The sequence below is a fragment of the Phodopus roborovskii genome, unplaced genomic scaffold, assembly GCF_943737965.1.
Source record: "Phodopus roborovskii unplaced genomic scaffold, PHOROB, whole genome shotgun sequence".
In the NCBI taxonomy this organism is placed as follows: Eukaryota; Metazoa; Chordata; class Mammalia; order Rodentia; family Cricetidae; genus Phodopus; species Phodopus roborovskii.
In genome coordinates, this window is record NW_026126651.1 from 11,047,418 (window position 1) to 11,068,808 (window position 21,391).

Genomic DNA, 21,391 nt, shown 5'->3' on the forward strand with positions numbered 1-21,391 from the left:
CTGGGGAACCTGCATATGTACGTCCTGTATTGTGGGCCTCAGCATGATGACTCTAGGTGGGACTGGAATCTCCCAAGACACGGTGCAACTTCAAGGGTTCAAATGTCCACATATGGAACCTAGCATGCCAAAATTGCTTTGGAGAATTGGTCCAACACGTGAAAAGAAGTTTGGCCCACTCTTAAACCGCAGGCTCAAACCCAAAGGCCATTCGTCAGATAGGGTCCCGAGATGTCCAACACACAGGGCCTCTTCGAGCAATGGCACACTGCTGAATAGCACAGAACACGATACCTGACTAGACATGCATTAACCTTGCCTGGAGGCCTCTGAGGCCCTCTAGCACCTTGGAAGTCAGAGGACATCCTATGCACTGTTTGCCCTCCGCGGGGAGGGCCACAAGTGTAAACTCATTATCCAAGGGAAGGGCCATACCAACGAACGAATCCACCTTGCCTTTTGTATCCAGGCCAATGCCTAAACTTCCTTCAGGGAGAGCAATCCCTCCCGTGTCACTTAGCGCCTTTCCGATTGCCCCACTCAGGATGCCCAGGCTGGTATCAATCTCCCGTGGCATTCATCCCACTCACAGCTTTGGATCTACTCTCAAGTGGTTCATGAGCCCTGACTACATTGTAGGCATGCCAGCACTCAAACCCTGACCATCTTCCTTCAGCTCCCTGACAGATTCCTGCCTTCAACGCAGTAAGAACTATGGCCGCGGGCTCACAGTACCCGGCCCTGCTCATCTCAGTGTCTCTCAGCAGCCCCGGCGCAGGGCTACAACGCACTTGAAGGCATCTGAACCAAACAGCACGGGCTTGCAGGCCACTCTGGGCAGGCCCACGGAGTGCGGACCCTGCTCTTCCTGCTCCAGTATCACAGTAGGCAATCGAGCTGAGGGCCTCTGCATGGAGCTGGCCGACATCCCTACTGCCTCTCAGGATGTCAAGTCAACAAGGGCAAGGGAGGATTGATTGCCAGCAAGTGCCAACCCTTCTGTCTTCACCACGACCCGACCGCGGTTGTGAGCAGAGAGGGGCAAAGGACCAGCCCAAGGGCAGGGATTGTGTCTTCTGCTGGAGGAGGGCAGGAGCAGTTGAGTGGTTCCCGAGCCTGTGTCTGTCTCCCGGAGCACTTGGGTGACCCAAGGTGCCGGACCTCAGTCCCGATGAGAGAGGCGTTATTGAGTTTTCACTCATTTTGTTCAGCTTTTCCAAGGAATGTTTTTTGGGAATCATCATCGATCCAAGCACTCTGCAGTGCCCTTGCACAGAGCTATTCAGCACTGACAGGCATGGACTTCACGGGTGTTGGTGGGGTGCGAGACATATCAACAGGGGACCCGGCCTGGGATTGGGAACACACTGCCATGGACCCCTGAGGGCAAGGGGGCAGGAAATCGAGGCCTCAATCTGCTATGTGTACGGGCAGGCCAGGGTGCACCCGTGGCCAGTCCTCGCAGCACCACCAAAGCCCTAGAATCCTGAGCCGATGGGGCATGTCTTTTGTGGCTTACCTTCTTCTTCTGGCCTTCTGCGGACTGTCACGAATACCGAGCAACTTCACTGGAGGCTCAGGCGGGAGCCTCCAGCTCTGGCAAAATGATGTTGGGGATCCTCTTAGGCACTCCGGCCACGCAGGACACAGAATGGGACACTCCCTGTGAACACATAAAAGCACACGCCACCGTTACACTGGGAACTCCGCATCTTTGACTGGAAGGGGTTGGCCTGCCTGGTCTCCGTGGGATGATCAGATCACGTCTGCTCTCTCACCACACCTGCTCTGCCCAAATTCCAGCATATTTTTGCCACACTGTGGATGATTTCGTCCCAGGGGATAAGAGCTTGCCCTTGTCCATTTGACCTCCTTGGCCTTTAAGGGGATCGTTGCCCATCTGTGTAGTATGCCACTAAAATTCTGGATTGACAGGACAGCCACGTACGCCCAGAACAGAAAGCACAATCTTCAAGGAATAGCCGTGGTCCACTACTGAAAACCTCATCCCTGAAGCACTATCCGCTGCAAATACCGACAAGTGCAACCTCACCTCGCTGTCTCCACGTCCATGGCCGCACTGAGCCTTCGCCACACCATGACTCCCCTTCCTCCTCCTTTCAGGAGACACCTTTCTCACCCAGGTGGGCATCTACATACCCACCCATATTTTCCTTCCAAGGGAAACCATCTGTCTGTCCTGCCAATGACCTGAGGGGCATAAGTTCATTCCACTATTAAAAGTCCTCTTAGGCCTACACAACCATAGACGGCAGACTCTCTAGGACACCCAAACATAGGTCCTTAGTCTATTTCTCTGTCTCTTGTCTCTGTCTCGTCTCTATTTTGCTCTGTCTCCTTCTCTGTGTCTTAATACTTCATTTTCCTGAATGATGGGTGTCTCTCTGGATGCCTAGCAGGATACCACAATCAGACTTCAGGTGTGACACAATGTTCTAGAGTCCATGAAATAGGTCTGCAACTGGGGAACCTGCATATGTACGTCCTGTATTGTGGGCCTCAGCATGATGACTCTAGGTGGGACTGGAATCTCCCAAGACACGGTGCAACTTCAAGGGTTCAAATGTCCACATATGGAACCTAGCATGCCAAAATTGCTTTGGAGAATTGGTCCAACACGTGAAAAGAAGTTTGGCCCACTCTTAAACCGCAGGCCCAAACCCAAAGGCCATTCGTCAGATAGGGTCCCGAGACGTCCAACACACAGGGCCTCTGCGAGCAATGGCACACTGCTGAATAGCACAGAACACGATACCTGACTAGACATGCATTAACCTTGCCTGGAGGCCTCTGAGGCCCTCTAGCACCTTGGAAGTCAGAGGACATCCTATGCACTGTTTGCCCTCCGCGGGGAGGGCCACAAGTGTAAACTCATTATCCAAGGGAAGGGCCATCCCAACGAACGAATCCACCTTGCCTTTTGTATCCAGGCCAATGCCTAAACTTCCTTCAGGGAGAGCAATCCCTCCCGTGTCACTTAGCGCCTTTCCGATTGCCCCACTCAGGATGCCCAGGCTGGTATCAATCTCCCGTGGCATTCATCCCACTCACAGCTTTGGATCTACTCTCAAGTGGTTCATGAGCCCTGACTACATTGTAGGCATGCCAGCACTCAAACCCTGACCATCTTCCTTCAGCTCCCTGACAGATTCCTGCCTTCAACGCAGTAAGAACTATGGCCGCGGGCTCACAGTACCCGGCCCTGCTCATCTCAGTGTCTCTCAGCAGCCCCGGCGCAGGGCTACAACGCACTTGAAGGCATCTGAACCAAACAGCACGGGCTTGCAGGCCACTCTGGGCAGGCCCACGGAGTGCGGACCCTGCTCTTCCTGCTCCAGTATCACAGTAGGCAATCGAGCTGAGGGCCTCTGCATGGAGCTGGCCGACATCCCTACTGCCTCTCAGGATGTCAAGTCAACAAGGGCAAGGGAGGATTGATTGCCAGCAAGTGCCAACCCTTCTGTCTTCACCACGACCCGACCGCGGTTGTGAGCAGAGAGGGGCAAAGGACCAGCCCAAGGGCAGGGATTGTGTCTTCTGCTGGAGGAGGGCAGGAGCAGTTGAGTGGTTCCCGAGCCTGTGTCTGTCTCCCGGAGCACTTGGGTGACCCAAGGTGCCGGACCTCAGTCCCGATGAGAGAGGCGTTATTGAGTTTTCACTCATTTTGTTCAGCTTTTCCAAGGAATGTTTTTTGGGAATCATCATCGATCCAAGCACTCTGCAGTGCCCTTGCACAGAGCTATTCAGCACTGACAGGCATGGACTTCACGGGTGTTGGTGGGGTGCGAGACATATCAACAGGGGACCCGGCCTGGGATTGGGAACACACTGCCATGGACCCCTGAGGGCAAGGGGGCAGGAAATCGAGGCCTCAATCTGCTATGTGTACGGGCAGGCCAGGGTGCACCCGTGGCCAGTCCTCGCAGCACCACCAAAGCCCTAGAATCCTGAGCCGATGGGGCATGTCTTTTGTGGCTTACCTTCTTCTTCTGGCCTTCTGCGGACTGTCACGAATACCGAGCAACTTCACTGGAGGCTCAGGCGGGAGCCTCCAGCTCTGGCAAAATGATGTTGGGGATCCTCTTAGGCACTCCGGCCACGCAGGACACAGAATGGGACACTCCCTGTGAACACATAAAAGCACACGCCACCGTTACACTGGGAACTCCGCATCTTTGACTGGAAGGGGTTGGCCTGCCTGGTCTCCGTGGGATGATCAGATCACGTCTGCGCTCTCACCACACCTGCTCTGCCCAAATTCCAGCATATTTTTGCCACACTGTGGATGATTTCGTCCCAGGGGATAAGAGCTTGCCCTTGTCCATTTGACCTCCTTGGCCTTTAAGGGGATCGTTGCCCATCTGTGTAGTATGCCACTAAAATTCTGGATTGACAGGACAGCCACGTACGCCCAGAACAGAAAGCACAATCTTCAAGGAATAGCCGTGGTCCACTACTGAAAACCTCATCCCTGAAGCACTATCCGCTGCAAATACCGACAAGTGCAACCTCACCTCGCTGTCTCCACGTCCATGGCCGCACTGAGCCTTCGCCACACCATGACTCCCCTTCCTCCTCCTTTCAGGAGACACCTTTCTCACCCAGGTGGGCATCTACATACCCACCCATATTTTCCTTCCAAGGGAAACCATCTGTCTGTCCTGCCAATGACCTGAGGGGCATAAGTTCATTCCACTATTAAAAGTCCTCTTAGGCCTACACAACCATAGACGGCAGACTCTCTAGGACACCCAAACATAGGTCCTTAGTCTATTTCTCTGTCTCTTGTCTCTGTCTCGTCTCTATTTTGCTCTGTCTCCTTCTCTGTGTCTTAATACTTCATTTTCCTGAATGATGGGTGTCTCTCTGGATGCCTAGCAGGATACCACAATCAGACTTCAGGTGTGACACAATGTTCTAGAGTCCATGAAATAGGTCTGCAACTGGGGAACCTGCATATGTACGTCCTGTATTGTGGGCCTCAGCATGATGACTCTAGGTGGGACTGGAATCTCCCAAGACACGGTGCAACTTCAAGGGTTCAAATGTCCACATATGGAACCTAGCATGCCAAAATTGCTTTGGAGAATTGGTCCAACACGTGAAAAGAAGTTTGGCCCACTCTTAAACCGCAGGCCCAAACCCAAAGGCCATTCGTCAGATAGGGTCCCGAGACGTCCAACACACAGGGCCTCTGCGAGCAATGGCACACTGCTGAATAGCACAGAACACGATACCTGACTAGACATGCATTAACCTTGCCTGGAGGCCTCTGAGGCCCTCTAGCACCTTGGAAGTCAGAGGACATCCTATGCACTGTTTGCCCTCCGCGGGGAGGGCCACAAGTGTAAACTCATTATCCAAGGGAAGGGCCATCCCAACGAACGAATCCACCTTGCCTTTTGTATCCAGGCCAATGCCTAAACTTCCTTCAGGGAGAGCAATCCCTCCCGTGTCACTTAGCGCCTTTCCGATTGCCCCACTCAGGATGCCCAGGCTGGTATCAATCTCCCGTGGCATTCATCCCACTCACAGCTTTGGATCTACTCTCAAGTGGTTCATGAGCCCTGACTACATTGTAGGCATGCCAGCACTCAAACCCTGACCATCTTCCTTCAGCTCCCTGACAGATTCCTGCCTTCAACGCAGTAAGAACTATGGCCGCGGGCTCACAGTACCCGGCCCTGCTCATCTCAGTGTCTCTCAGCAGCCCCGGCGCAGGGCTACAACGCACTTGAAGGCATCTGAACCAAACAGCACGGGCTTGCAGGCCACTCTGGGCAGGCCCACGGAGTGCGGACCCTGCTCTTCCTGCTCCAGTATCACAGTAGGCAATCGAGCTGAGGGCCTCTGCATGGAGCTGGCCGACATCCCTACTGCCTCTCAGGATGTCAAGTCAACAAGGGCAAGGGAGGATTGATTGCCAGCAAGTGCCAACCCTTCTGTCTTCACCACGACCCGACCGCGGTTGTGAGCAGAGAGGGGCAAAGGACCAGCCCAAGGGCAGGGATTGTGTCTTCTGCTGGAGGAGGGCAGGAGCAGTTGAGTGGTTCCCGAGCCTGTGTCTGTCTCCCGGAGCACTTGGGTGACCCAAGGTGCCGGACCTCAGTCCCGATGAGAGAGGCGTTATTGAGTTTTCACTCATTTTGTTCAGCTTTTCCAAGGAATGTTTTTTGGGAATCATCATCGATCCAAGCACTCTGCAGTGCCCTTGCACAGAGCTATTCAGCACTGACAGGCATGGACTTCACGGGTGTTGGTGGGGTGCGAGACATATCAACAGGGGACCCGGCCTGGGATTGGGAACACACTGCCATGGACCCCTGAGGGCAAGGGGGCAGGAAATCGAGGCCTCAATCTGCTATGTGTACGGGCAGGCCAGGGTGCACCCGTGGCCAGTCCTCGCAGCACCACCAAAGCCCTAGAATCCTGAGCCGATGGGGCATGTCTTTTGTGGCTTACCTTCTTCTTCTGGCCTTCTGCGGACTGTCACGAATACCGAGCAACTTCACTGGAGGCTCAGGCGGGAGCCTCCAGCTCTGGCAAAATGATGTTGGGGATCCTCTTAGGCACTCCGGCCACGCAGGACACAGAATGGGACACTCCCTGTGAACACATAAAAGCACACGCCACCGTTACACTGGGAACTCCGCATCTTTGACTGGAAGGGGTTGGCCTGCCTGGTCTCCGTGGGATGATCAGATCACGTCTGCGCTCTCACCACACCTGCTCTGCCCAAATTCCAGCATATTTTTGCCACACTGTGGATGATTTCGTCCCAGGGGATAAGAGCTTGCCCTTGTCCATTTGACCTCCTTGGCCTTTAAGGGGATCGTTGCCCATCTGTGTAGTATGCCACTAAAATTCTGGATTGACAGGACAGCCACGTACGCCCAGAACAGAAAGCACAATCTTCAAGGAATAGCCGTGGTCCACTACTGAAAACCTCATCCCTGAAGCACTATCCGCTGCAAATACCGACAAGTGCAACCTCACCTCGCTGTCTCCACGTCCATGGCCGCACTGAGCCTTCGCCACACCATGACTCCCCTTCCTCCTCCTTTCAGGAGACACCTTTCTCACCCAGGTGGGCATCTACATACCCACCCATATTTTCCTTCCAAGGGAAACCATCTGTCTGTCCTGCCAATGACCTGAGGGGCATAAGTTCATTCCACTATTAAAAGTCCTCTTAGGCCTACACAACCATAGACGGCAGACTCTCTAGGACACCCAAACATAGGTCCTTAGTCTATTTCTCTGTCTCTTGTCTCTGTCTCGTCTCTATTTTGCTCTGTCTCCTTCTCTGTGTCTTAATACTTCATTTTCCTGAATGATGGGTGTCTCTCTGGATGCCTAGCAGGATACCACAATCAGACTTCAGGTGTGACACAATGTTCTAGAGTCCATGAAATAGGTCTGCAACTGGGGAACCTACATATGTACGTCCTGTATTGTGGGCCTCAGCATGATGACTCTAGGTGGGACTGGAATCTCCCAAGACACGGTGCAACTTCAAGGGTTCAAATGTCCACATATGGAACCTAGCATGCCAAAATTGCTTTGGAGAATTGGTCCAACACGTGAAAAGAAGTTTGGCCCACTCTTAAACCGCAGGCCCAAACCCAAAGGCCATTCGTCAGATAGGGTCCCGAGACGTCCAACACACAGGGCCTCTGCGAGCAATGGCACACTGCTGAATAGCACAGAACACGATACCTGACTAGACATGCATTAACCTTGCCTGGAGGCCTCTGAGGCCCTCTAGCACCTTGGAAGTCAGAGGACATCCTATGCACTGTTTGCCCTCCGCGGGGAGGGCCACAAGTGTAAACTCATTATCCAAGGGAAGGTCCATCCCAACGAACGAATCCACCTTGCCTTTTGTATCCAGGCCAATGCCTAAACTTCCTTCAGGGAGAGCAATCCCTCCCGTGTCACTTAGCGCCTTTCCGATTGCCCCACTCAGGATGCCCAGGCTGGTATCAATCTCCCGTGGCATTCATCCCACTCACAGCTTTGGATCTACTCTCAAGTGGTTCATGAGCCCTGACTACATTGTAGGCATGCCAGCACTCAAACCCTGACCATCTTCCTTCAGCTCCCTGACAGATTCCTGCCTTCAACGCAGTAAGAACTATGGCCGCGGGCTCACAGTACCCGGCCCTGCTCATCTCAGTGTCTCTCAGCAGCCCCGGCGCAGGGCTACAACGCACTTGAAGGCATCTGAACCAAACAGCACGGGCTTGCAGGCCACTCTGGGCAGGCCCACGGAGTGCGGACCCTGCTCTTCCTGCTCCAGTATCACAGTAGGCAATCGAGCTGAGGGCCTCTGCATGGAGCTGGCCGACATCCCTACTGCCTCTCAGGATGTCAAGTCAACAAGGGCAAGGGAGGATTGATTGCCAGCAAGTGCCAACCCTTCTGTCTTCACCACGACCCGACCGCGGTTGTGAGCAGAGAGGGGCAAAGGACCAGCCCAAGGGCAGGGATTGTGTCTTCTGCTGGAGGAGGGCAGGAGCAGTTGAGTGGTTCCCGAGCCTGTGTCTGTCTCCCGGAGCACTTGGGTGACCCAAGGTGCCGGACCTCAGTCCCGATGAGAGAGGCGTTATTGAGTTTTCACTCATTTTGTTCAGCTTTTCCAAGGAATGTTTTTTGGGAATCATCATCGATCCAAGCACTCTGCAGTGCCCTTGCACAGAGCTATTCAGCACTGACAGGCATGGACTTCACGGGTGTTGGTGGGGTGCGAGACATATCAACAGGGGACCCGGCCTGGGATTGGGAACACACTGCCATGGACCCCTGAGGGCAAGGGGGCAGGAAATCGAGGCCTCAATCTGCTATGTGTACGGGCAGGCCAGGGTGCACCCGTGGCCAGTCCTCGCAGCACCACCAAAGCCCTAGAATCCTGAGCCGATGGGGCACGTCTTTTGTGGCTTACCTTCTTCTTCTGGCCTTCTGCGGACTGTCACGAATACCGAGCAACTTCACTGGAGGCTCAGGCGGGAGCCTCCAGCTCTGGCAAAATGATGTTGGGGATCCTCTTAGGCACTCCGGCCACGCAGGACACAGAATGGGACACTCCCTGTGAACACATAAAAGCACACGCCACCGTTACACTGGGAACTCCGCATCTTTGACTGGAAGGGGTTGGCCTGCCTGGTCTCCGTGGGATGATCAGATCACGTCTGCTCTCTCACCACACCTGCTCTGCCCAAATTCCAGCATATTTTTGCCACACTGTGGATGATTTCGTCCCAGGGGATAAGAGCTTGCCCTTGTCCATTTGACCTCCTTGGCCTTTAAGGGGATCGTTGCCCATCTGTGTAGTATGCCACTAAAATTCTGGATTGACAGGACAGCCACGTACGCCCAGAACAGAAAGCACAATCTTCAAGGAATAGCCGTGGTCCACTACTGAAAACCTCATCCCTGAAGCACTATCCGCTGCAAATACCGACAAGTGCAACCTCACCTCGCTGTCTCCACGTCCATGGCCGCACTGAGCCTTCGCCACACCATGACTCCCCTTCCTCCTCCTTTCAGGAGACACCTTTCTCACCCAGGTGGGCATCTACATACCCACCCATATTTTCCTTCCAAGGGAAACCATCTGTCTGTCCTGCCAATGACCTGAGGGGCATAAGTTCATTCCACTATTAAAAGTCCTCTTAGGCCTACACAACCATAGACGGCAGACTCTCTAGGACACCCAAACATAGGTCCTTAGTCTATTTCTCTGTCTCTTGTCTCTGTCTCGTCTCTATTTTGCTCTGTCTCCTTCTCTGTGTCTTAATACTTCATTTTCCTGAATGATGGGTGTCTCTCTGGATGCCTAGCAGGATACCACAATCAGACTTCAGGTGTGACACAATGTTCTAGAGTCCATGAAATAGGTCTGCAACTGGGGAACCTACATATGTACGTCCTGTATTGTGGGCCTCAGCATGATGACTCTAGGTGGGACTGGAATCTCCCAAGACACGGTGCAACTTCAAGGGTTCAAATGTCCACATATGGAACCTAGCATGCCAAAATTGCTTTGGAGAATTGGTCCAACACGTGAAAAGAAGTTTGGCCCACTCTTAAACCGCAGGCCCAAACCCAAAGGCCATTCGTCAGATAGGGTCCCGAGACGTCCAACACACAGGGCCTCTGCGAGCAATGGCACACTGCTGAATAGCACAGAACACGATACCTGACTAGACATGCATTAACCTTGCCTGGAGGCCTCTGAGGCCCTCTAGCACCTTGGAAGTCAGAGGACATCCTATGCACTGTTTGCCCTCCGCGGGGAGGGCCACAAGTGTAAACTCATTATCCAAGGGAAGGTCCATCCCAACGAACGAATCCACCTTGCCTTTTGTATCCAGGCCAATGCCTAAACTTCCTTCAGGGAGAGCAATCCCTCCCGTGTCACTTAGCGCCTTTCCGATTGCCCCACTCAGGATGCCCAGGCTGGTATCAATCTCCCGTGGCATTCATCCCACTCACAGCTTTGGATCTACTCTCAAGTGGTTCATGAGCCCTGACTACATTGTAGGCATGCCAGCACTCAAACCCTGACCATCTTCCTTCAGCTCCCTGACAGATTCCTGCCTTCAACGCAGTAAGAACTATGGCCGCGGGCTCACAGTACCCGGCCCTGCTCATCTCAGTGTCTCTCAGCAGCCCCGGCGCAGGGCTACAACGCACTTGAAGGCATCTGAACCAAACAGCACGGGCTTGCAGGCCACTCTGGGCAGGCCCACGGAGTGCGGACCCTGCTCTTCCTGCTCCAGTATCACAGTAGGCAATCGAGCTGAGGGCCTCTGCATGGAGCTGGCCGACATCCCTACTGCCTCTCAGGATGTCAAGTCAACAAGGGCAAGGGAGGATTGATTGCCAGCAAGTGCCAACCCTTCTGTCTTCACCACGACCCGACCGCGGTTGTGAGCAGAGAGGGGCAAAGGACCAGCCCAAGGGCAGGGATTGTGTCTTCTGCTGGAGGAGGGCAGGAGCAGTTGAGTGGTTCCCGAGCCTGTGTCTGTCTCCCGGAGCACTTGGGTGACCCAAGGTGCCGGACCTCAGTCCCGATGAGAGAGGCGTTATTGAGTTTTCACTCATTTTGTTCAGCTTTTCCAAGGAATGTTTTTTGGGAATCATCATCGATCCAAGCACTCTGCAGTGCCCTTGCACAGAGCTATTCAGCACTGACAGGCATGGACTTCACGGGTGTTGGTGGGGTGCGAGACATATCAACAGGGGACCCGGCCTGGGATTGGGAACACACTGCCATGGACCCCTGAGGGCAAGGGGGCAGGAAATCGAGGCCTCAATCTGCTATGTGTACGGGCAGGCCAGGGTGCACCCGTGGCCAGTCCTCGCAGCACCACCAAAGCCCTAGAATCCTGAGCCGATGGGGCACGTCTTTTGTGGCTTACCTTCTTCTTCTGGCCTTCTGCGGACTGTCACGAATACCGAGCAACTTCACTGGAGGCTCAGGCGGGAGCCTCCAGCTCTGGCAAAATGATGTTGGGGATCCTCTTAGGCACTCCGGCCACGCAGGACACAGAATGGGACACTCCCTGTGAACACATAAAAGCACACGCCACCGTTACACTGGGAACTCCGCATCTTTGACTGGAAGGGGTTGGCCTGCCTGGTCTCCGTGGGATGATCAGATCACGTCTGCTCTCTCACCACACCTGCTCTGCCCAAATTCCAGCATATTTTTGCCACACTGTGGATGATTTCGTCCCAGGGGATAAGAGCTTGCCCTTGTCCATTTGACCTCCTTGGCCTTTAAGGGGATCGTTGCCCATCTGTGTAGTATGCCACTAAAATTCTGGATTGACAGGACAGCCACGTACGCCCAGAACAGAAAGCACAATCTTCAAGGAATAGCCGTGGTCCACTACTGAAAACCTCATCCCTGAAGCACTATCCGCTGCAAATACCGACAAGTGCAACCTCACCTCGCTGTCTCCACGTCCATGGCCGCACTGAGCCTTCGCCACACCATGACTCCCCTTCCTCCTCCTTTCAGGAGACACCTTTCTCACCCAGGTGGGCATCTACATACCCACCCATATTTTCCTTCCAAGGGAAACCATCTGTCTGTCCTGCCAATGACCTGAGGGGCATAAGTTCATTCCACTATTAAAAGTCCTCTTAGGCCTACACAACCATAGACGGCAGACTCTCTAGGACACCCAAACATAGGTCCTTAGTCTATTTCTCTGTCTCTTGTCTCTGTCTCGTCTCTATTTTGCTCTGTCTCCTTCTCTGTGTCTTAATACTTCATTTTCCTGAATGATGGGTGTCTCTCTGGATGCCTAGCAGGATACCACAATCAGACTTCAGGTGTGACACAATGTTCTAGAGTCCATGAAATAGGTCTGCAACTGGGGAACCTACATATGTACGTCCTGTATTGTGGGCCTCAGCATGATGACTCTAGGTGGGACTGGAATCTCCCAAGACACGGTGCAACTTCAAGGGTTCAAATGTCCACATATGGAACCTAGCATGCCAAAATTGCTTTGGAGAATTGGTCCAACACGTGAAAAGAAGTTTGGCCCACTCTTAAACCGCAGGCCCAAACCCAAAGGCCATTCGTCAGATAGGGTCCCGAGACGTCCAACACACAGGGCCTCTGCGAGCAATGGCACACTGCTGAATAGCACAGAACACGATACCTGACTAGACATGCATTAACCTTGCCTGGAGGCCTCTGAGGCCCTCTAGCACCTTGGAAGTCAGAGGACATCCTATGCACTGTTTGCCCTCCGCGGGGAGGGCCACAAGTGTAAACTCATTATCCAAGGGAAGGGCCATCCCAACGAACGAATCCACCTTGCCTTTTGTATCCAGGCCAATGCCTAAACTTCCTTCAGGGAGAGCAATCCCTCCCGTGTCACTTAGCGCCTTTCCGATTGCCCCACTCAGGATGCCCAGGCTGGTATCAATCTCCCGTGGCATTCATCCCACTCACAGCTTTGGATCTACTCTCAAGTGGTTCATGAGCCCTGACTACATTGTAGGCATGCCAGCACTCAAACCCTGACCATCTTCCTTCAGCTCCCTGACAGATTCCTGCCTTCAACGCAGTAAGAACTATGGCCGCGGGCTCACAGTACCCGGCCCTGCTCATCTCAGTGTCTCTCAGCAGCCCCGGCGCAGGGCTACAACGCACTTGAAGGCATCTGAACCAAACAGCACGGGCTTGCAGGCCACTCTGGGCAGGCCCACGGAGTGCGGACCCTGCTCTTCCTGCTCCAGTATCACAGTAGGCAATCGAGCTGAGGGCCTCTGCATGGAGCTGGCCGACATCCCTACTGCCTCTCAGGATGTCAAGTCAACAAGGGCAAGGGAGGATTGATTGCCAGCAAGTGCCAACCCTTCTGTCTTCACCACGACCCGACCGCGGTTGTGAGCAGAGAGGGGCAAAGGACCAGCCCAAGGGCAGGGATTGTGTCTTCTGCTGGAGGAGGGCAGGAGCAGTTGAGTGGTTCCCGAGCCTGTGTCTGTCTCCCGGAGCACTTGGGTGACCCAAGGTGCCGGACCTCAGTCCCGATGAGAGAGGCGTTATTGAGTTTTCACTCATTTTGTTCAGCTTTTCCAAGGAATGTTTTTTGGGAATCATCATCGATCCAAGCACTCTGCAGTGCCCTTGCACAGAGCTATTCAGCACTGACAGGCATGGACTTCACGGGTGTTGGTGGGGTGCGAGACATATCAACAGGGGACCCGGCCTGGGATTGGGAACACACTGCCATGGACCCCTGAGGGCAAGGGGGCAGGAAATCGAGGCCTCAATCTGCTATGTGTACGGGCAGGCCAGGGTGCACCCGTGGCCAGTCCTCGCAGCACCACCAAAGCCCTAGAATCCTGAGCCGATGGGGCACGTCTTTTGTGGCTTACCTTCTTCTTCTGGCCTTCTGCGGACTGTCACGAATACCGAGCAACTTCACTGGAGGCTCAGGCGGGAGCCTCCAGCTCTGGCAAAATGATGTTGGGGATCCTCTTAGGCACTCCGGCCACGCAGGACACAGAATGGGACACTCCCTGTGAACACATAAAAGCACACGCCACCGTTACACTGGGAACTCCGCATCTTTGACTGGAAGGGGTTGGCCTGCCTGGTCTCCGTGGGATGATCAGATCACGTCTGCGCTCTCACCACACCTGCTCTGCCCAAATTCCAGCATATTTTTGCCACACTGTGGATGATTTCGTCCCAGGGGATAAGAGCTTGCCCTTGTCCATTTGACCTCCTTGGCCTTTAAGAGGGTCGTTGCCCATCTGTGTAGTATGCCACTAAAATTCTGGATTGACAGGACAGCCACGTACGCCCAGAACAGAAAGCACAATCTTCAAGGAATAGCCGTGGTCCACTACTGAAAACCTCATCCCTGAAGCACTATCCGCTGCAAATACCGACAAGTGCAACCTCACCTCGCTGTCTCCACGTCCATGGCCGCACTGAGCCTTCGCCACACCATGACTCCCCTTCCTCCTCCTTTCAGGAGACACCTTTCTCACCCAGGTGGGCATCTACATACCCACCCATATTTTCCTTCCAAGGGAAACCATCTGTCTGTCCTGCCAATGACCTGAGGGGCATAAGTTCATTCCACTATTAAAAGTCCTCTTAGGCCTACACAACCATAGACGGCAGACTCTCTAGGACACCCAAACATAGGTCCTTAGTCTATTTCTCTGTCTCTTGTCTCTGTCTCGTCTCTATTTTGCTCTGTCTCCTTCTCTGTGTCTTAATACTTCATTTTCCTGAATGATGGGTGTCTCTCTGGATGCCTAGCAGGATACCACAATCAGACTTCAGGTGTGACACAATGTTCTAGAGTCCATGAAATAGGTCTGCAACTGGGGAACCTACATATGTACGTCCTGTATTGTGGGCCTCAGCATGATGACTCTAGGTGGGACTGGAATCTCCCAAGACACGGTGCAACTTCAAGGGTTCAAATGTCCACATATGGAACCTAGCATGCCAAAATTGCTTTGGAGAATTGGTCCAACACGTGAAAAGAAGTTTGGCCCACTCTTAAACCGCAGGCCCAAACCCAAAGGCCATTCGTCAGATAGGGTCCCGAGACGTCCAACACACAGGGCCTCTGCGAGCAATGGCACACTGCTGAATAGCACAGAACACGATACCTGACTAGACATGCATTAACCTTGCCTGGAGGCCTCTGAGGCCCTCTAGCACCTTGGAAGTCAGAGGACATCCTATGCACTGTTTGCCCTCCGCGGGGAGGGCCACAAGTGTAAACTCATTATCCAAGGGAAGGTCCATCCCAACGAACGAATCCACCTTGCCTTTTGTATCCAGGCCAATGCCTAAACTTCCTTCAGGGAGAGCAATCCCTCCCGTGTCACTTAGCGCCTTTCCGATTGCCCCACTCAGGATGCCCAGGCTGGTATCAATCTCCCGTGGCATTCATCCCACTCACAGCTTTGGATCTACTCTCAAGTGGTTCATGAGCCCTGACTACATTGTAGGCATGCCAGCACTCAAACCCTGACCATCTTCCTTCAGCTCCCTGACAGATTCCTGCCTTCAACGCAGTAAGAACTATGGCCGCGGGCTCACAGTACCCGGCCCTGCTCATCTCAGTGTCTCTCAGCAGCCCCGGCGCAGGGCTACAACGCACTTGAAGGCATCTGAACCAAACAGCACGGGCTTGCAGGCCACTCTGGGCAGGCCCACGGAGTGCGGACCCTGCTCTTCCTGCTCCAGTATCACAGTAGGCAATCGAGCTGAGGGCCTCTGCATGGAGCTGGCCGACATCCCTACTGCCTCTCAGGATGTCAAGTCAACAAGGGCAAGGGAGGATTGATTGCCAGCAAGTGCCAACCCTTCTGTCTTCACCACGACCCGACCGCGGTTGTGAGCAGAGAGGGGCAAAGGACCAGCCCAAGGGCAGGGATTGTGTCTTCTGCTGGAGGAGGGCAGGAGCAGTTGAGTGGTTCCCGAGCCTGTGTCTGTCTCCCGGAGCACTTGGGTGACCCAAGGTGCCGGACCTCAGTCCCGATGAGAGAGGCGTTATTGAGTTTTCACTCATTTTGTTCAGCTTTTCCAAGGAATGTTTTTTGGGAATCATCATCGATCCAAGCACTCTGCAGTGCCCTTGCACAGAGCTATTCAGCACTGACAGGCATGGACTTCACGGGTGTTGGTGGGGTGCGAGACATATCAACAGGGGACCCGGCCTGGGATTGGGAACACACTGCCATGGACCCCTGAGGGCAAGGGGGCAGGAAATCGAGGCCTCAATCTGCTATGTGTACGGGCAGGCCAGGGTGCACCCGTGGCCAGTCCTCGCAGCACCACCAAAGCCCTAGAATCCTGAGCCGATGGGGCACGTCTTTTGTGGCTTACCTTCTTCTTCTGGCCTTCTGCGGACTGTCACGAATACCGAGCAACTTCACTGGAGGCTCAGGCGGGAGCCTCCAGCTCTGGCAAAATGATGTTGGGGATCCTCTTAGGCACTCCGGCCACGCAGGACACAGAATGGGACACTCCCTGTGAACACATAAAAGCACACGCCACCGTTACACTGGGAACTCCGCATCTTTGACTGGAAGGGGTTGGCCTGCCTGGTCTCCGTGGGATGATCAGATCACGTCTGCTCTCTCACCACACCTGCTCTGCCCAAATTCCAGCATATTTTTGCCACACTGTGGATGATTTCGTCCCAGGGGATAAGAGCTTGCCCTTGTCCATTTGACCTCCTTGGCCTTTAAGGGGATCGTTGCCCATCTGTGTAGTATGCCACTAAAATTCTGGATTGACAGGACAGCCACGTACGCCCAGAACAGAAAGCACAATCTTCAAGGAATAGCCGTGGTCCACTACTGAAAACCTCATCCCTGAAGCACTATCCGCTGCAAATACCGACAAGTGCAACCTCACCTCGCTGTCTCCACGTCCATGGCCGCACTGAGCCTTCGCCACACCATGACTCCCCTTCCTCCTCCTTTCAGGAGACACCTTTCTCACCCAGGTGGGCATCTACATACCCACCCATATTTTCCTTCCAAGGGAAACCATCTGTCTGTCCTGCCAATGACCTGAGGGGCATAAGTTCATTCCACTATTAAAAGTCCTCTTAGGCCTACACAACCATAGACGGCAGACTCTCTAGGACACCCAAACATAGGTCCTTAGTCTATTTCTCTGTCTCTTGTCTCTGTCTCGTCTCTATTTTGCTCTGTCTCCTTCTCTGTGTCTTAATACTTCATTTTCCTGAATGATGGGTGTCTCTCTGGATGCCTAGCAGGATACCACAATCAGACTTCAGGTGTGACACAATGTTCTAGAGTCCATGAAATAGGTCTGCAACTGGGGAACCTACATATGTACGTCCTGTATTGTGGGCCTCAGCATGATGACTCTAGGTGGGACTGGAATCTCCCAAGACACGGTGCAACTTCAAGGGTTCAAATGTCCACATATGGAACCTAGCATGCCAAAATTGCTTTGGAGAATTGGTCCAACACGTGAAAAGAAGTTTGGCCCACTCTTAAACCGCAGGCCCAAACCCAAAGGCCATTCGTCAGATAGGGTCCCGAGACGTCCAACACACAGGGCCTCTGCGAGCAATGGCACACTGCTGAATAGCACAGAACACGATACCTGACTAGACATGCATTAACCTTGCCTGGAGGCCTCTGAGGCCCTCTAGCACCTTGGAAGTCAGAGGACATCCTATGCACTGTTTGCCCTCCGCGGGGAGGGCCACAAGTGTAAACTCATTATCCAAGGGAAGGTCCATCCCAACGAACGAATCCACCTTGCCTTTTGTATCCAGGCCAATGCCTAAACTTCCTTCAGGGAGAGCAATCCCTCCCGTGTCACTTAGCGCCTTTCCGATTGCCCCACTCAGGATGCCCAGGCTGGTATCAATCTCCCGTGGCATTCATCCCACTCACAGCTTTGGATCTACTCTCAAGTGGTTCATGAGCCCTGACTACATTGTAGGCATGCCAGCACTCAAACCCTGACCATCTTCCTTCAGCTCCCTGACAGATTCCTGCCTTCAACGCAGTAAGAACTATGGCCGCGGGCTCACAGTACCCGGCCCTGCTCATCTCAGTGTCTCTCAGCAGCCCCGGCGCAGGGCTACAACGCACTTGAAGGCATCTGAACCAAACAGCACGGGCTTGCAGGCCACTCTGGGCAGGCCCACGGAGTGCGGACCCTGCTCTTCCTGCTCCAGTATCACAGTAGGCAATCGAGCTGAGGGCCTCTGCATGGAGCTGGCCGACATCCCTACTGCCTCTCAGGATGTCAAGTCAACAAGGGCAAGGGAGGATTGATTGCCAGCAAGTGCCAACCCTTCTGTCTTCACCACGACCCGACCGCGGTTGTGAGCAGAGAGGGGCAAAGGACCAGCCCAAGGGCAGGGATTGTGTCTTCTGCTGGAGGAGGGCAGGAGCAGTTGAGTGGTTCCCGAGCCTGTGTCTGTCTCCCGGAGCACTTGGGTGACCCAAGGTGCCGGACCTCAGTCCCGATGAGAGAGGCGTTATTGAGTTTTCACTCATTTTGTTCAGCTTTTCCAAGGAATGTTTTTTGGGAATCATCATCGATCCAAGCACTCTGCAGTGCCCTTGCACAGAGCTATTCAGCACTGACAGGCATGGACTTCACGGGTGTTGGTGGGGTGCGAGACATATCAACAGGGGACCCGGCCTGGGATTGGGAACACACTGCCATGGACCCCTGAGGGCAAGGGGGCAGGAAATCGAGGCCTCAATCTGCTATGTGTATGAGCAGGCCAGGGTGCACCCGTGGCCAGTCCTCGCAGCACCACCAAAGCCCTAGAATCCTGAGCCGATGGGGCACGTCTTTTGTGGCTTACCTTCTTCTTCTGGCCTTCTGCGGACTGTCACGAATACCGAGCAACTTCACTGGAGGCTCAGGCGGGAGCCTCCAGCTCTGGCAAAATGATGTTGGGGATCCTCTTAGGCACTCCGGCCACGCAGGACACAGAATGGGACACTCCCTGTGAACACATAAAAGCACACGCCACCGTTACACTGGGAACTCCGCATCTTTGACTGGAAGGGGTTGGCCTGCCTGGTCTCCGTGGGATGATCAGATCACGTCTGCGCTCTCACCACACCTGCTCTGCCCAAATTCCAGCATATTTTTGCCACACTGTGGATGATTTCGTCCCAGGGGATAAGAGCTTGCCCTTGTCCATTTGACCTCCTTGGCCTTTAAGAGGGTCGTTGCCCATCTGTGTAGTATGCCACTAAAATTCTGGATTGACAGGACAGCCACGTACGCCCAGAACAGAAAGCACAATCTTCAAGGAATAGCCGTGGTCCACTACTGAAAACCTCATCCCTGAAGCACTATCCGCTGCAAATACCGACAAGTGCAACCTCACCTCGCTGTCTCCACGTCCATGGCCGCACTGAGCCTTCGCCACACCATGACTCCCCTTCCTCCTCCTTTCAGGAGACACCTTTCTCACCCAGGTGGGCATCTACATACCCACCCATATTTTCCTTCCAAGGGAAACCATCTGTCTGTCCTGCCAATGACCTGAGGGGCATAAGTTCATTCCACTATTAAAAGTCCTCTTAGGCCTACACAACCATAGACGGCAGACTCTCTAGGACACCCAAACATAGGTCCTTAGTCTATTTCTCTGTCTCTTGTCTCTGTCTCGTCTCTATTTTGCTCTGTCTCCTTCTCTGTGTCTTAATACTTCATTTTCCTGAATGATGGGTGTCTCTCTGGATGCCTAGCAGGATACCACAATCAGACTTCAGGTGTGACACAATGTTCTAGAGTCCATGAAATAGGTCTGCAACTGGGGAACCTACATATGTACGTCCTGTATTGTGGGCCTCAGCATGATGACTCTAGGTGGGACTGGAATCTCCCAAGACACGGTGCAACTTCAAGGGTTCAAATGTCCACATATGGAACCTAGCATGCCAAAATTGCTTTGGAGAATTGGTCCAACACGTGAAAAGAAGTTTGGCCCACTCTTAAACCGCAGGCCCAAACCCAAAGGCCATTCGTCAGATAGGGTCCCGAGACGTCCAACACACAGGGCCTCTGCGAGCAATGGCACACTGCTGAATAGCACAGAACACGATACCTGACTAGACATGCATTAACCTTGCCTGGAGGCCTCTGAGGCCCTCTAGCACCTTGGAAGTCAGAGGACATCCTATGCACTGTTTGCCCTCCGCGGGGAGGGCCACAAGTGTAAACTCATTATCCAAGGGAAGGTCCATCCCAACGAACGAATCCACCTTGCCTTTTGTATCCAGGCCAATGCCTAAACTTCCTTCAGGGAGAGCAATCCCTCCCGTGTCACTTAGCGCCTTTCCGATTGCCCCACTCAGGATGCCCAGGCTGGTATCAATCTCCCGTGGCATTCATCCCACTCACAGCTTTGGATCTACTCTCAAGTGGTTCATGAGCCCTGACTACATTGTAGGCATGCCAGCACTCAAACCCTGACCATCTTCCTTCAGCTCCCTGACAGATTCCTGCCTTCAACGCAGTAAGAACTATGGCCGCGGGCTCACAGTACCCGGCCCTGCTCATCTCAGTGTCTCTCAGCAGCCCCGGCGCAGGGCTACAACGCACTTGAAGGCATCTGAACCAAACAGCACGGGCTTGCAGGCCACTCTGGGCAGGCCCACGGAGTGCGGACCCTGCTCTTCCTGCTCCAGTATCACAGTAGGCAATCGAGCTGAGGGCCTCTGCATGGAGCTGGCCGACATCCCTACTGCCTCTCAGGATGTCAAGTCAACAAGGGCAAGGGAGGATTGATTGCCAGCAAGTGCCAACCCTTCTGTCTTCACCACGACCCGACCGCGGTTGTGAGCAGAGAGGGGCAAAGGACCAGCCCAAGGGCAGGGATTGTGTCTTCTGCTGGAGGAGGGCAGGAGCAGTTGAGTGGTTCCCGAGCCTGTGTCTGTCTCCCGGAGCACTTGGGTGACCCAAGGTGCCGGACCTCAGTCCCGATGAGAGAGGCGTTATTGAGTTTTCACTCATTTTGTTCAGCTTTTCCAAGGAATGTTTTTTGGGAATCATCATCGATCCAAGCACTCTGCAGTGCCCTTGCACAGAGCTATTCAGCACTGACAGGCATGGACTTCACGGGTGTTGGTGGGGTGCGAGACATATCAACAGGGGACCCGGCCTGGGATTGGGAACACACTGCCATGGACCCCTGAGGGCAAGGGGGCAGGAAATCGAGGCCTCAATCTGCTATGTGTACGGGCAGGCCAGGGTGCACCCGTGGCCAGTCCTCGCAGCACCACCAAAGCCCTAGAATCCTGAGCCGATGGGGCACGTCTTTTGTGGCTTACCTTCTTCTTCTGGCCT

At 53.8% G+C, this 21,391-nt stretch overlaps 9 non-coding genes across 9 annotated transcripts; all 9 read right to left on the reverse strand.

The window, feature by feature from the left end:
* Positions 1–1,157: 1,157 nt before the first annotated feature.
* Positions 1,158–1,250, reverse strand: LOC127213993 (small nucleolar RNA SNORD116). Its single transcript, XR_007833718.1, has one exon. It is a non-coding gene; the product is annotated as a small nucleolar RNA SNORD116 (small nucleolar RNA).
* Positions 1,251–3,639: 2,389 nt separating this feature from the next.
* LOC127213994 (small nucleolar RNA SNORD116) lies at positions 3,640–3,732 on the reverse strand. Its single transcript, XR_007833719.1, has one exon. It is a non-coding gene; the product is annotated as a small nucleolar RNA SNORD116 (small nucleolar RNA).
* A 2,389-nt stretch (positions 3,733–6,121) lies between these two features.
* LOC127213995 (small nucleolar RNA SNORD116) lies at positions 6,122–6,214 on the reverse strand. Its single transcript, XR_007833720.1, has one exon. It is a non-coding gene; the product is annotated as a small nucleolar RNA SNORD116 (small nucleolar RNA).
* Positions 6,215–8,603: 2,389 nt separating this feature from the next.
* On the reverse strand, positions 8,604–8,696 carry LOC127213996 (small nucleolar RNA SNORD116). Its single transcript, XR_007833721.1, has one exon. It is a non-coding gene; the product is annotated as a small nucleolar RNA SNORD116 (small nucleolar RNA).
* A 2,389-nt stretch (positions 8,697–11,085) lies between these two features.
* LOC127213997 (small nucleolar RNA SNORD116) lies at positions 11,086–11,178 on the reverse strand. Its single transcript, XR_007833722.1, has one exon. It is a non-coding gene; the product is annotated as a small nucleolar RNA SNORD116 (small nucleolar RNA).
* Positions 11,179–13,567: 2,389 nt separating this feature from the next.
* Positions 13,568–13,660, reverse strand: LOC127213998 (small nucleolar RNA SNORD116). Its single transcript, XR_007833723.1, has one exon. It is a non-coding gene; the product is annotated as a small nucleolar RNA SNORD116 (small nucleolar RNA).
* A 2,389-nt stretch (positions 13,661–16,049) lies between these two features.
* On the reverse strand, positions 16,050–16,142 carry LOC127213999 (small nucleolar RNA SNORD116). The gene has a single exon (XR_007833724.1). It is a non-coding gene; the product is annotated as a small nucleolar RNA SNORD116 (small nucleolar RNA).
* Positions 16,143–18,531: 2,389 nt separating this feature from the next.
* On the reverse strand, positions 18,532–18,624 carry LOC127214001 (small nucleolar RNA SNORD116). The gene has a single exon (XR_007833725.1). It is a non-coding gene; the product is annotated as a small nucleolar RNA SNORD116 (small nucleolar RNA).
* Positions 18,625–21,013: 2,389 nt separating this feature from the next.
* LOC127214002 (small nucleolar RNA SNORD116) lies at positions 21,014–21,106 on the reverse strand. The gene has a single exon (XR_007833726.1). It is a non-coding gene; the product is annotated as a small nucleolar RNA SNORD116 (small nucleolar RNA).
* Positions 21,107–21,391: the final 285 nt, after the last annotated feature.